Consider the following 13206-nt stretch of genomic DNA (forward strand, 5'->3'; position numbering starts at 1 on the left):
TTAGAAGTGCAAACAGCCAGAAACATAGAATGGAGTAACTAATTTACTACTAAATCCTGGTAGGAAGTAGGGAGCAAGAAGCAACACCCAAGGTCATCCTCTGGCACTATGTATATGCTATGGTATATACATATATAAACTCGCAAATATACACAGAGAGAGAGAGATTATTTTAAAAAGAGAAAGAATGCACATGTATGTCACTAATTACAAAGCTATCTATCTCCTAAACAACTTTAACTTAAACACTGTCTCTTATTAAAGGAAAACAAACATGTAATGAGAAAGTAGAAATTTAGATTGGGAACCTTGGGAGAAGTTTCCTGGCATAATCACTGCAGTAAGGACTAAAGGTAAATGGCAGAAATGCTGGTAAGTTATTTAAGGAGAGGACTCTTTTGTTTGATTACACACACAAACACACACACACACACACACACACACACCACATTTTTTCATGTACAGTACTATTGTAAACAAAAGAGCATTTACATGTGATGATGTCTTTATAGAAATTTAAAATATTCAATAGAAAGAAACAAGTTAAATTGAATTGCTTCCAAAATCTCCATTTTAAATTACTACTTTAATTTTCTTTGGTTAGTGACGTCTTTGAATCCTCAGATTAATTTTAGATACGGTCAAAACCTGAAGATTAAAATATATGTGACAATATATTTTAAAGAAGTAAATGTCATTATCTTTATTTAATATTTCTTGTATAATAGTCTGAAATTATATTTTTAGAGTAAAATGGTTTAAATAACCAAAGCATAGCAATTCAATTCTATCCAATCATAATGAGTCATTGGCTTCCTTCACTTGTAAAAATAACTCAGAAATTCAACAAGGTTTTACATGTACCATTTGTGCACAATGCAAAACTATATTCATTAAAAGTATTGTATTCTCTCATGTTCTGTAAGTAGTCAGGAAAAAAATAACAGCAAGAACTCAGATGAAGATAGATATTAAAATAGACAAAGCTTTCTTAACAGATAGAGAATTGCTGGAGACAATGTATAATTAATCATAGGAAACAGCTAATAATACCTGCTAGCCAAAATGCCTTACTGTGTAGCATGGATCAGGAGTCCCTGATCCATGTTACTTTTTGTGCCAAAGGTGCTAATTTTTCTTGAGAAACCCTGTTACAAAAGTAGACTTGACCACGTGTAGGGAGATAGTACTTTGATAATAATCATGGATAGAGACCCCATGGAAATCAGAGTATAAGAAGGTTTATTCTAGATGTTAGCCATGCTTGCCAGAAAACCAGATAGGTTGCCCACAGACCTCCTTTCTCATTGTTCCCCTAGATCCAATCCCTCAGTCTCCTCACTAGCATTGCAACAGAACATTAGCTTCATCCTTCCCTTATCCCTGCTCACACCATCTGTGGTTCCCAATCACTCCCTCCTAACTTTTTCCCCCTCATTTGCTGCCATAAACTATTTGCTGATAACCCAGGTACTCATTCCAGTATGCACTATCTGCTAACCCAAGCACATCTTCTCCCAAGGCAACAAGTAAGCTGAAGCTGGACCCACACTCTCCTACTGCTCCTGAGATCTAAACCCTGTCCTCAGTCTCATCCCCAGCTCTCTACTTGGAAACCTGCAATTGTCTCCTGTACTGGCTGGTTTTGTGTCAAGTTGACACAAGCTGGGGTTGTCACAGAGAAAGGAGCCTCAGTTGAAGAAATGCCTCCATGAGATCCAGCTGTAAGGAATTTTCTCAACTAGTGATCAAGGGGGAAGGGCCTAGCCCATTGCCGGTGGTGCCATCCCTGGGCTGGTAGTCTTGGGTTCTATAAAAAAGCAAGTGGAGCAAGCCACGGGAAGCAAGCCAGTAAGTAGCATCCCTACATGGCCTCCACATCAGCTCCTGCCTCCTGATCTGCTTGAGTTCCAGTCCTGACTTCCTCTGGTGATAAACAGCAATGTGGAGGTGTAAGCTGAATGAACCCTTTCCTCCCCAACTTGCTTCTTGGTCATGATGTTTGTGCAGGAATAGAAACCCTAAGACATCTCTCTTTCCTCTCTGACTCCACCCACAAGAGATCACAAGGACCTTCTCCTCCAACCTTCCTTTCTTCCAACTCATTCTAATTATTCAGCCTTCAATGCCTGCAGGCATCCCTGTGACTGCAGCAGCTCAATGGGCAACTTTATACTCAGTCATTATGCTTTCTGAAAATCCAGAAAGGAAACAGAAACCAGGAACAAAACACCCAACTAGCAAAGGCGAAACCAGAAATAAACACCTTAATCATCCCAAACCCAAATACCAAGATGCCAACGTTAAGACAATCAAAAACAGCCAGAGCAATATGTCTCCACTAGAGCACAGCTATCCTACCACAGCAAGCCATGAATATTCCAACATAACTGAGGCACAAGAAAAAAGCATTAAAACCAACTTGTGATAATAGAGGCTCTTAATGATAGGTAATTTCTTCATTGCTGGTTCAAGTCAGATTAGATTACATTATAAGCAGCGTTATTGGAAAGTTGCTCTTGGGTGAGTTCACTGGCCCAAAGGATTGAGGCCAGGTAGTCACCATGGGAAAAAAAAGGAGGGGTGGGGGGAATGAAAGCATATGGAAAGAGAAGAGAGAAAAAGAAGAGAGCAAAAGACCAAGATGTCTGAATTATATAAGAAAGAGCCTCTGGGGGAAGGGCAGCCCAACCCCAGGGCTGGAAAGTTCAAGGTTAGGTCCAGGTAGGAACTATAAGATACTGGTCTGCTTTGATGTGTAAAATGTGTGCCTCAGTTGCTTGTCCTGGGGTTCAAAAACAAACAAAGAGTAAATGAATAAAGAAATCTAGAAATTTAATAAAGATATATCTTTTAAAAATCCAGGGAAAAAACAAACAATTAAAGGAAATTAATAAATGCCTTAAAGAAAACCCCCACCCCCTACACACACACACACACACACACACACACACACACACACACACACACACACACATAGTTGAAAAAGAAGAAAAGAGTAAAACTGTTCAAGACCTGGATGTGGAAATAGATAAAGAAAAACAAACTGAGGGAGTTCTGGAAATACAAAAATTAGGGTTTAAACAAGAACTACAGAGGTAAACTTCACCAACAAAATACAAGAGATGGAAGAGATTATCTTAAACATTGACAATATGATAGAATAAATTGATACATTCATCAAAGAAAATGTTAAATCTAAAAAATTTCATGACACAAGGCATCCAAGTAATCTGAGACATCATGGAAATACTACACCTAAGAACAATAGATGCAGAAGAAGGAGAAGAAACACAGCTCAAAGGCCCAAAAAATGTTTTCAGCAAAACCATAAAAGAAACTTTTCCTGAACTTAAGAAGAAGATGCCTATAAAAGTAGGAGAAGCACATTGAACACCAACTGATTGAATGAGAAAAGAAAGTCCCTTCACTAACCCAGTTTCAAAAGAACACTCATGGTATGTACTCACTTATAAGCAGATACTAACCCAAAAAGCTCAGAATACCCAAGGAAGCATCCTCAGAGCTTGTGAAGCTCAAAGAGAAGGAAGGCCAGAAAGTGGATACCTAGTCTTTCTTAGAAGGAAGAACAAAACGCTTATGGAAGAAAATAAAGGGACAAATAAAAGAGCAGAGATTGGAGAAAAGATTATTCAGAGAGTGCCTCACCTAGAGATATACCCCACATGTGCCCAATAAACCCAAGCACTATTGCTGGTGCCATGTAGTGCTTACTGTCAAGAACCAAATATGGTTGCCTCCTCAGAGGCTCTGTCAGAGCTATACTGATACAACCATCAGACTGAACACGAGGACCTCAAGGAAGAAGCTAGAGAAAGAACTGAAGGAGCTGAAAGGCCCTGCAACCCCATGGGAAGAACAAAATTATCAACTAACCAAACCCATCACAGTTCCCAGGGACTAAAACACCAACCAATAAGTTTTCATGGAAAGACCCAAGGCCTTACGTACATATGCAGCGGAGGACAGCATTTACTGACATCAATGGGAAGAGAGGCCTTTGGTCCACTGAAGGCTCATTTACCCAGTGTAGGGGAATGCCAAGGTGCTGAGGTGGGAAAGGGTGCACCTTCATAGAGGCAATGGGAGGGGGAATGGGATTGTGGGAAAGGGATAACATCTGAAATGTAAATGCAAAGAATTTCCAATAAAAATAACTTTGAGGAAAAAAAGGAAAAGAAAGTCCCCTCACAATCAAGACATTATAAGAATTCAGCCCACAGAAACAGCTAGCCTGGACGCAGTGTCTCACAGAGATGGAAGCAATAATCAGGAAGCCTTCATGGGTCTGACTAAGCCTTCTGCACATATTTTATACTTGTAGAGCTTGGTGTTCTTGTGGGACTCCTAGCAGTGGGAATGGGGGTGTCTCTGACTCTTTTGCCTGTTTTTGGGACCCTTTTCCTCTTACTGGGCTGTTTAATTAATTAAGCCTTAATAAGAGGGAATATGCCTAGTTCTTTTTCATTAATGAATTAATTAATTTACATCCCAATCACAGCCTTTCCTTTTCCCCAGTATTTCTCTCACATGACCATTCACCTTATTCTCCTCCCTATTACCCTCTAAGAAAGAAGAGACCACCCCCCCATTACCAATTCACCCTGGAACATCAAGGACTAGACAGGATGTGCCTTGTTTTCTTGTAACTTGTTATGCCATATTTGGTTGATATTCCTGTGAAACCTGCCCTTTTCTGAAGGGAACAAGTAGATCTGGGGGAAAGGAGGGTGGCTAGGAGCAGAGGAGGGAGGGGAAACTACAATTGGTTGCAATATATGAAAGAAGTACGAATAAAGATGGAAAGAAGTACCTTGCCTCATAATAATCAAAATACTAAATATACATAAAAATAAATAATATTAAAAGCTGCAAGATAAAAAGATCAAGTAACGTAATGGCAGACCCATTTTAACTACATGAGACTTCTCAGTGGAGACTGTAGCAGCCAGAAGTGCTTGTACAGACATGCTGCAGACTCTAAGGGACCACAGATGCCACACCAGATTCACATATTCAGCAAAACTTCCAGCACCATAGAAGGAGAAAATAAGATATTTCATGATAAAATCAAATTGAAACAATATTTATTTACAAATCTAGTCCTATAAAACCATTAGAAGAAATATACAAGGAATAAATAATATTGCACCAACAAAATCAATGCACACACAGTTACACACACTATCACCCTATCTACAACAACAACAATAACAACAAAATAACAGAACTCAATAATTATTGGTCATACAGATACAGCTGAGCATGCTTGCAGCTAACCATCAGACTGAGCATGAGGACCCCAGTGAAGGAGCTAGAGAAAGGACTGAAAGAGGTGAAAGGTTGGCAACCTCATGGGAATAACAACGTTGTCAAATAACCAAACCCTCTATAACTCCCATAAACTAAAACACCAACCACTGAGCATACATGGGGAGACCCATGGCTCCAATTACATATGTAGCAGAAGATAGCAGTATCTGGCATCAATGTGAGAGAAGGTCTTTGGTCCAGGGAGAGCACGTTTTCCCAGTGTATGGGAATGCCAAGGCACTGATGTGAAGAGGGTGGTTGGAAGAGAGTGCACATACATGGGGACAAGTGGAGGGGAAGGAAGGATAAGAGGGGGAGAAAGGGGATAATATTTGAAATTTAAATACAGAGAGTATCTAATAAAAAAAAAGAAAAGAAGAATAATAGTTGGTCATTAATATCTCTCAATATCAATGGTCTCAATTCCCAAAAAAAACTAGACACAGACTAACCGAATGAATGTGAAAACAGGATCTATTCTTCTGCTGTGTCTAAGAAACACACCTCAACATCAAGGATAAACATTAACTCGGGATAAAAGGTTGGAAAAATAATCCAAGCAAGCATAGCTAAGGAGCAAGCAAATGGGGCCATTTTAATACCTAACAAAATAAACTTTAAACCAAAAGTAATTTTAAAAAGCTAGAAAAGGGCACTAACTGTTCATCATAGGAAAAAGCCACCAAAAGGACATTGCAATTCTTAACATCTATGCACCAAAAATGAAGGCACCTACATTTGTAAAAGAAACACTAGTAAAACTTAAATCACATATTGACCATCATACACTGATAATGAGAGACTTCAATGCCCCATGTCCACCAATGGATAGCTCATTTAGACAAAAACTAAACAGAGAAATACTGGAGCTAACCAGCATTATAAAACAAATAAACCTAAGAGATATTTACAGAACATTTATTCCAAATGGAAGAGAATATACATTCTACTCTACACCTTATGAAACTTTCTCCAAAATTTACCACATATTAGAACACAAAAGAAGTCTCAACAAATACAAGGATATTAAAATAGCATTCTAATAGGCCCACCACAGATTGAAGCTAGATATGAACAAAAAAACAAAATAGACCAAAAGCTTACAAACTTATAAAATCTGAACAGCTCTCTACTAAATGAAAAATGGATCCATACAGAAATAATTTAATTAAACTGAATACATAGCATACCCAAACCTATGAGAACCAATAAAAGCAGGGCTAAGAAAATCATAGCATGAATTATCTACATTAAAAATAATTGATGAGACATCATATTAGCAATTTAACACCACACCTGAAAGCTTTAGAACAAAGAGACGTGATCAGACCCAAGAAGAGTAGACAGCAAGAAATAATCCAACTCAGGACTGAAACCAATAAAATAGGAACAAACAATCAAAACAACACAAAGAATCAATAAAACAAATAGTTCATATTTGAGAAAATTAATAAGATTTACTTATTGGTTTATCCAAAGTTGTAAATAAGTGTCCAGCTTTTATCCAAATTAACTAAAAAGCAGAGAGAGAGAGTATTCAACTTAACAAAAGTTAGAAGTGAAAAGAAGGGCATAACAATACACAACAAAAATTCATAGAATTATAAGGACATACTTTAAAAACCTATACTTCACCAACTTGAAAAATCTAAAAGAAATGGATAACTTTTTAATACATTGAAGTGGAAACTTAAGGGATTTTTTGGAAATTCAGTTGTGTTTGATGGTATTTTGCTGGGACAAACACAGGAAGGAACATTCACAGAAGCAGACACAGGTGAAATGATGTTTTGCTAAAGCAGACTTGTAAAGGAAGGTTTTGCTAAATAGACACAAGTAAAAGGGTGTTTTGCTAAAGCAAGGACATGAAAGGACACATTATGAAGAACTCTTACATAATGATACTCATGTATTGGTTGAGAAAGGAGATAAAACCATCCAGTGGAAAAAGATAGCATTTTCAACAAATTGTGCTGGTCCAACCAGAAGTCAGAATTTAGAAGAATGCAAATTGATCCATTCTTATACCCCTGTACAAAGCTCAAGTGCAAGTGGATCAAAGAACTCCATATAAAACCATATACAATCAAACTAATAGAAGAAAACGTGGGGAAGAGCCTCAAACGCATGGGCACTGGGGAAAATATCTTGAACAGAACACTAGTGGCATATGATCCAAGATCAAGAATTGACAAATGGGATCTCATAAAACTGCAAAGCTTCTGTAAGGCAAAGGGCATTGACATTAGGACAGAATGGCAACAAACAGAATGGGAAAAGATCGTTATCACTCCTACATTCAATACAGGGCTAATATCCAATATATACCAAAGAACTCAAGAGGTTGACTCCAGAGACTCAAATAACTCTATTTTAAAATGGGGAACAGAGCTAAACAATGAATTCTCAACTGAGGAATATTGAATGGCCAAGAAGCACCTAAAGAAATGTTAAACATCCTTAGTCTTCAGGAAAATGAAAATCAAAATAACCCTGAGATTCCACCTTATACCATTCAAAATGGCTAAGATAAAAAATTCAGGTAACAGCAGATGCTGCCAAGGCTGTGAAGAAAGAAGAACACTCCTCCATTGTTGGTGGGATTGCAATCTTGTACAACTGCTCTAGAAATCAGTCTGGAGGTTCCCCAGAAAATTGGACAGATTACTACCTGAGGACCCAGCTATACGACTCCAGACTTCAACATATAACAAGGACACATGCTCCACTATGTTCATAGCAACCTTATTTATAATAGCCAGAAGCTGGAAAGAATCCAGATGTCCTTCAACAGAGGAATGGATACAGAAAATGTGTTACATTTCCACAATGGAGTATTACTCAGCTATTAAAAACAATGACTTCATAAAATTCTTAGGCAAATGGATGAAACTGGAATATATCCTGAGTAAGGTAACCCAGTCTCTCTCTCTCTCTCTCTCTCTCTCTCTCTCTCTCTCTCTCTCTCTCTCTCTCTCTCTTTCTCTCTCTCTCTCTCTCCCTTCCTCCCTCCCTCACTCACACACACACACACACACACACACACACACACACACACACAAACCATGCATAGGGTATACATTCACTGGTAAGTGGATATTAGCTCAAAAGCTCAGATTACCCAAGATACAATTCACAGATGGAAGACCAATGTGGAGATGCTTCAGTCTTTCTTAGAAGGCAGAATATAAATATTCACAGAAGGAAATACGGAGACAAAGTTTGAAACAGAGACTGAAGCAAAGACCATCCAGAGACTGCCTCACATGGAGATCCAGCCCATACAAGTATAGCCACCAAACCTAGACACTATTGCTGATGCCAAGAAGTACATGCTGACAGGAGCCTGTTATAACTGTCTCCTGAGAAGCTCTTTCAGATCATGACAAATAAAGAGGTGGATGCTCACAGCCAAACACTGAACTGAGAACAGGGTTCCTAATGAAAAAGTTAGAGAATGGATTGAAGGACCTGGAAAGGTTTGCAACCGCATAAGAACAACAATATCAATGAAACAGAGCTCCCGGGGACTAAACCACTATTCAAATAGTACAGATGGACAGACCCATGGCACCAGTGGAAAATGTAGCAGAGGTTGGCCTTGTTGGGCACCAATGGGAAGAAAAGCCCTTGGTCCTTCCAAGGCTCATTGCCCCAGTATAGGGGAATGCCAGGGCTGGTAGGCAGGAGGGTGTGGGTTGGTAGGGTGGCATCCCGACAGAAACAGAGTGAGGGGGATGGGACAGGGGGTTTATGGAAGGGGAACTGGGAAAGGGGATAACATTTAAAATGTAAATAAAACATATCCAATTTTTTAAAAATGGGGAAACAAATAAAAGAATTTCTAAATGTCTCACCCTTCCCAATTTGAAGTTTTGCTACAGAACTACAGTGATAAAAACAGCATGGTATTGGCACAGAAACAGACACACTGATTGATGGAATTGAACTGTAATCCCAAACATGAAGCCAGGCACCTATGAACATCTGATCTTTGATAAAGAAACCAGAAAAACACACTGGAAAAATAAAATCTTCAACAAATGATGCTGGTCAAACTGAACAGCTGCATGTAGAAGAATTCAAATAGATTCATACTTACCATCCTACACGAAACTCAACTCCAAATGAATCAAACCATCATCATAGAACCAGATACATTAAACCTAATAGACGAGAAAGTGGGAAACAGCCTTGAATGTATTGGCACAGGAGAGGAGTTCCGGAACGGAACACCGGCAGCACACGTACTAAAATCAACAATTAATAAATTGGACATCATGAAACTAAGACGCTTCTGTAAGGCAAAGTACGCGGTCAAGCAGACAAAGCAGCAGCAGCATAGAGAATAGAAAAAGATTTTTACCAACTACATATCTCATAGGAGGGCTAATATCCAAAATATATAATGAATTCCAAAAATAGATATCAAAACAAATAACCCAGTTGAAAAATTGGGTAAGGACTTACTCAGAGAGTTCTCAAAAGATGAAAGTCAAATGGCTGAGAAACATTTAAAGAAATTTCAATCAGGGAAATAAAACTTAAAACTACTTTTAGATTTCATCTTATGCTTATCAGAATGGCTAAGATCAATAAAACAAGTGACAGCTCGTGCTGTGGAGGATGTGGAGCAAGTGACATTCATCTATTGCTGTGCACACCTGTACAGACTCATACTCACCACCGAAATCAGTGTGGTGGTTCTCTGGAGGCTAGAATTGATCTACCTCAAGTTCCAGCTATATTGCTCTTGGAAATATAGCAAAAGGACACTTCATGTTACCATAAAGACAGTCGTTCAACCATGTTCATTAGTACTTCATTCATAATAGCCAGAAATATCTTTATATATAAACACGTGTGTGTGTGTGTGTGTGTGTGTGTGTGTGTGTGTGTGTGTGTGTGTGTGTGTGCGCGCGCGCAAGTGTGCGTGCATGTGCGTGTATGCAGATGATATAAATGAAGTTGCCAAATAATGGGGGAGACAAAGTTCCAACTAGACATCTCTTGTCATCAGATGAAGGTTACTTGGTCACATCTAATCAAACATCCCAGGCTGTTACCAAGATGATAGTTTGCTCCTCACAAACTAACAGCAAGGTTCCATTGCTAAAGATAATACCTGCGCAACTCGTTGACCATGAAGAACTCAAGCCCACACACATCCTTCATTTCAATGCTCAAGCATCTCTGCTACAGTGAGGTAAAGTTCATGCTACCAATAAAGAAACACAAACACCAATTGACCAGAAATCTTTGATCTACAATGGTGTCCTGATGCAAGTTATGCTAGGACAATGGCGGCACAGAGGATGAGGCAAATCAGATATTGGCTGGTTACTCCCACAAGCTTATGGTGGGGTCCACTGCGTATGTTACCATGAACCAGAGACTAGATTACGCAGGGACATAGAGTAACCAAATACTACTGGTAAGAAAAGAAAAGAAGAGGAGAGGAAGAGGGAGAGGGAGAGGGAGAGGGAGAGGGAGAGGGAGAGGGAGAGGAGAGGAGAGGAGAGGAGAGGAGAGGAGAGGAGAGGAGAGGAGAGGAGAGGAGAGGAGAGGAGAGGAGAGGAGAGGAGAGGAGAGGAGAGGAAAAAGTGGAAAGGAAGGGAAAGAAAAGAAGAAAAGAAAAGAAAAAAAGAGCAGGGGCGTGGAGCTGGCAAGTTGATTTGGCGCGCAGAAAAAAGAAGTTGGTTTGGTGGAGTCCTGGCGGAAACCTGAGTTCCAGCAGTTCGAGCAGGGAAGCCTGACGGAGGCGGGCGGCAGGCGGCCATGTCAGTGGCAGAGGCTGAAGAAGCAGTTCTACAAGGCAAGCCAGCTGGTCAGCGAGAGAGTTGGTGGGGCCAAAGGTACCAAACTTGATAATGACTGTAAAAAGATAGAAACGAAGGTGGATGTCACCAGCAAGGCCGTGGAACAGGCTGGTCAGAACCACAGAGTGTCTGCCGCCTAACCCAACCGCGGGCCAAGCTGACTATGCTGAACATCCGGGCCACGTGAAGAATTCTGGCTACCCACAGTCAGAGGGTCTACTGGGAGAGTGCACGGTTCGGTCGGCCATAGCTTGGAACTAGACAGAGAGTCCAACTTTGGTGATGCCCTGCTAGATGCAGGCGAATCCATGAAGCGCCTGGCTGAGGTGAAGGACTCGCTGGACATCGAGGTCAAGCAGAACTTCATCGACCCACTGCAGAACCTGTGAGATCTGAAGGAGATCCAGCACTACCTGAAGAAATTGGAGGGCCATGAGGAGCTGTGTCAGGCCTTAGAGAAGTTCGAGGAGTCCAAGGAAGCGGCGGGGACCAGTATGTACAACTTCCTGGAGACTGATCGTGAGCAAGTGAGCCAGCTCTTGGCCCTGATGGATGCCCTGCTGGACCACCAGCAGCAGGCAGTGCAGATCCTGGAGGAGCTGGCTGACAAGCTGAAACACAGAGTGCTGGATGCTTCCTCACACCCCAGTCGGGAGTTCAAGGCCAGGCCCCGGAATCCCTTCGAGCTTGGAGAGCGGGAGCAGGCAATGGGGGATTTTCCTGCGCCCCAGCACCCAAAATCACAGCTTCCTCATCGGCAGACAAGCCCACCAGGATGCCCAGCAAGAAGTATATTACCCCGGGACCAGCCAAGCTGCAAGGTGCTGTATGACTTTGAGCCAGAGGACGATGGTGACCTGGGCTTCCGCGAGGGTGATTTCATCACGTTCACCAAGCAGATCGACGGGGACTGGTCTGAGGGGGTGATGCACGGCCAGCCGGGCTTCTTCCCACTCAGCTATGTGCAGGTGCTGGTGCCTCTGCCTCAGTGACTGCGGCTGCACACCACTGACAGCCATGCTGTGGCAACAGTCTAATGCCAAGGTGCTCTAGAAACACTGTTGTTCCTCCAGGGGGGATCTCCTCCCCACTCCCTCAGCCCTGGGGCTCCCCATCACAAGAATCAGAAAGGCCCACCTGAGATTCTGTCGCCCTCCTGATGGTGGCAGCTCCCACCTGTTTGAACACTTCCCAGCCTTTGCTGGCGATGGGCCCACGTCCTCTCCTCAGGCTCTCTAGAGGCAGGCAGGTCCTCGGGACCCCCAGCCTGCAAGCACACCCAACTCAGCACACAGAGACACCTGGCACCTGCTGCTCATACACAGGTGCACAAGGCACAAATGTGTACACGTTCCATGGGACCACAGACCCAGCTCAGCCTGTTGAAGACCAAGAACAAAGGTCCTGAAGAATGGACATTCCCAGATTCCCAGTACCAGCTCAGCTACCTGTTCATGAGACTCTGCAGCTGACCAGAGGCAGCTGGCAGGTCCCTGGCAATAGCCCCAGCCAGCCTCCAGTAAGGGGGGCCTCCAGCCTGGGCTCAGTTATAGTCTACTCTAAAGCTGCCCCACAACCTGTGTCTGTCCCTGGCACATAGGCCCATCCCCCACTCCCCCAGATGGGCCACACTGTCCCGTTCCAGCCTGTGAAGTGGACTGTATACCTAAAATATAAAAATAAAAATAAAGGATTAAATATCTCTTTAAAAAAAGGAGAAACAGGGATAAAATAACTCCTGTTGCCTTTCTGCTGTTCCCCTCAGTGTCTTGTTCATCCTTCATCAGAGGAGCTTCCTTCTGAGACAGATGAGGACAAACAGAGACCCACAGCCAGACACTCTGCAGAGAAAGAGACCTTGAAACACTCATCCCTAAATTGAACGTCTCCATCAAATCCTTCTCCTCAGAGCTCAGGGAAGCCAACAGTGGAGGAAGTGGAAAGAGCGTAAGAGCCTGAGAGGACCATGAACATCAAGAAAACTAGGCCTTCAACCTGAGCAAAGCCATAGATAAATTCACAGAAGCTGAAGCCTGCACACATCTGTGCTGTG

The 13206-nt window shown here is 41.8% G+C and overlaps 1 pseudogene across 1 annotated transcript; it reads left to right on the forward strand.

Annotated features, from left to right (window-relative positions):
• The first annotated feature begins 9461 nt into the window (after positions 1-9461).
• On the forward strand, positions 9462-12584 carry LOC308435887 (endophilin-A2-like; annotated as a pseudogene). Its single transcript has 2 exons — positions 9462-9581; positions 11021-12584. The product of its transcript is annotated as an endophilin-A2-like (transcript).
• Positions 12585-13206: the final 622 nt, after the last annotated feature.

The sequence above is a fragment of the Micromys minutus genome (genome assembly GCF_963924665.1).
Source record: "Micromys minutus genome assembly, chromosome: 24".
Classification (NCBI taxonomy): Eukaryota; Metazoa; Chordata; class Mammalia; order Rodentia; family Muridae; genus Micromys; species Micromys minutus.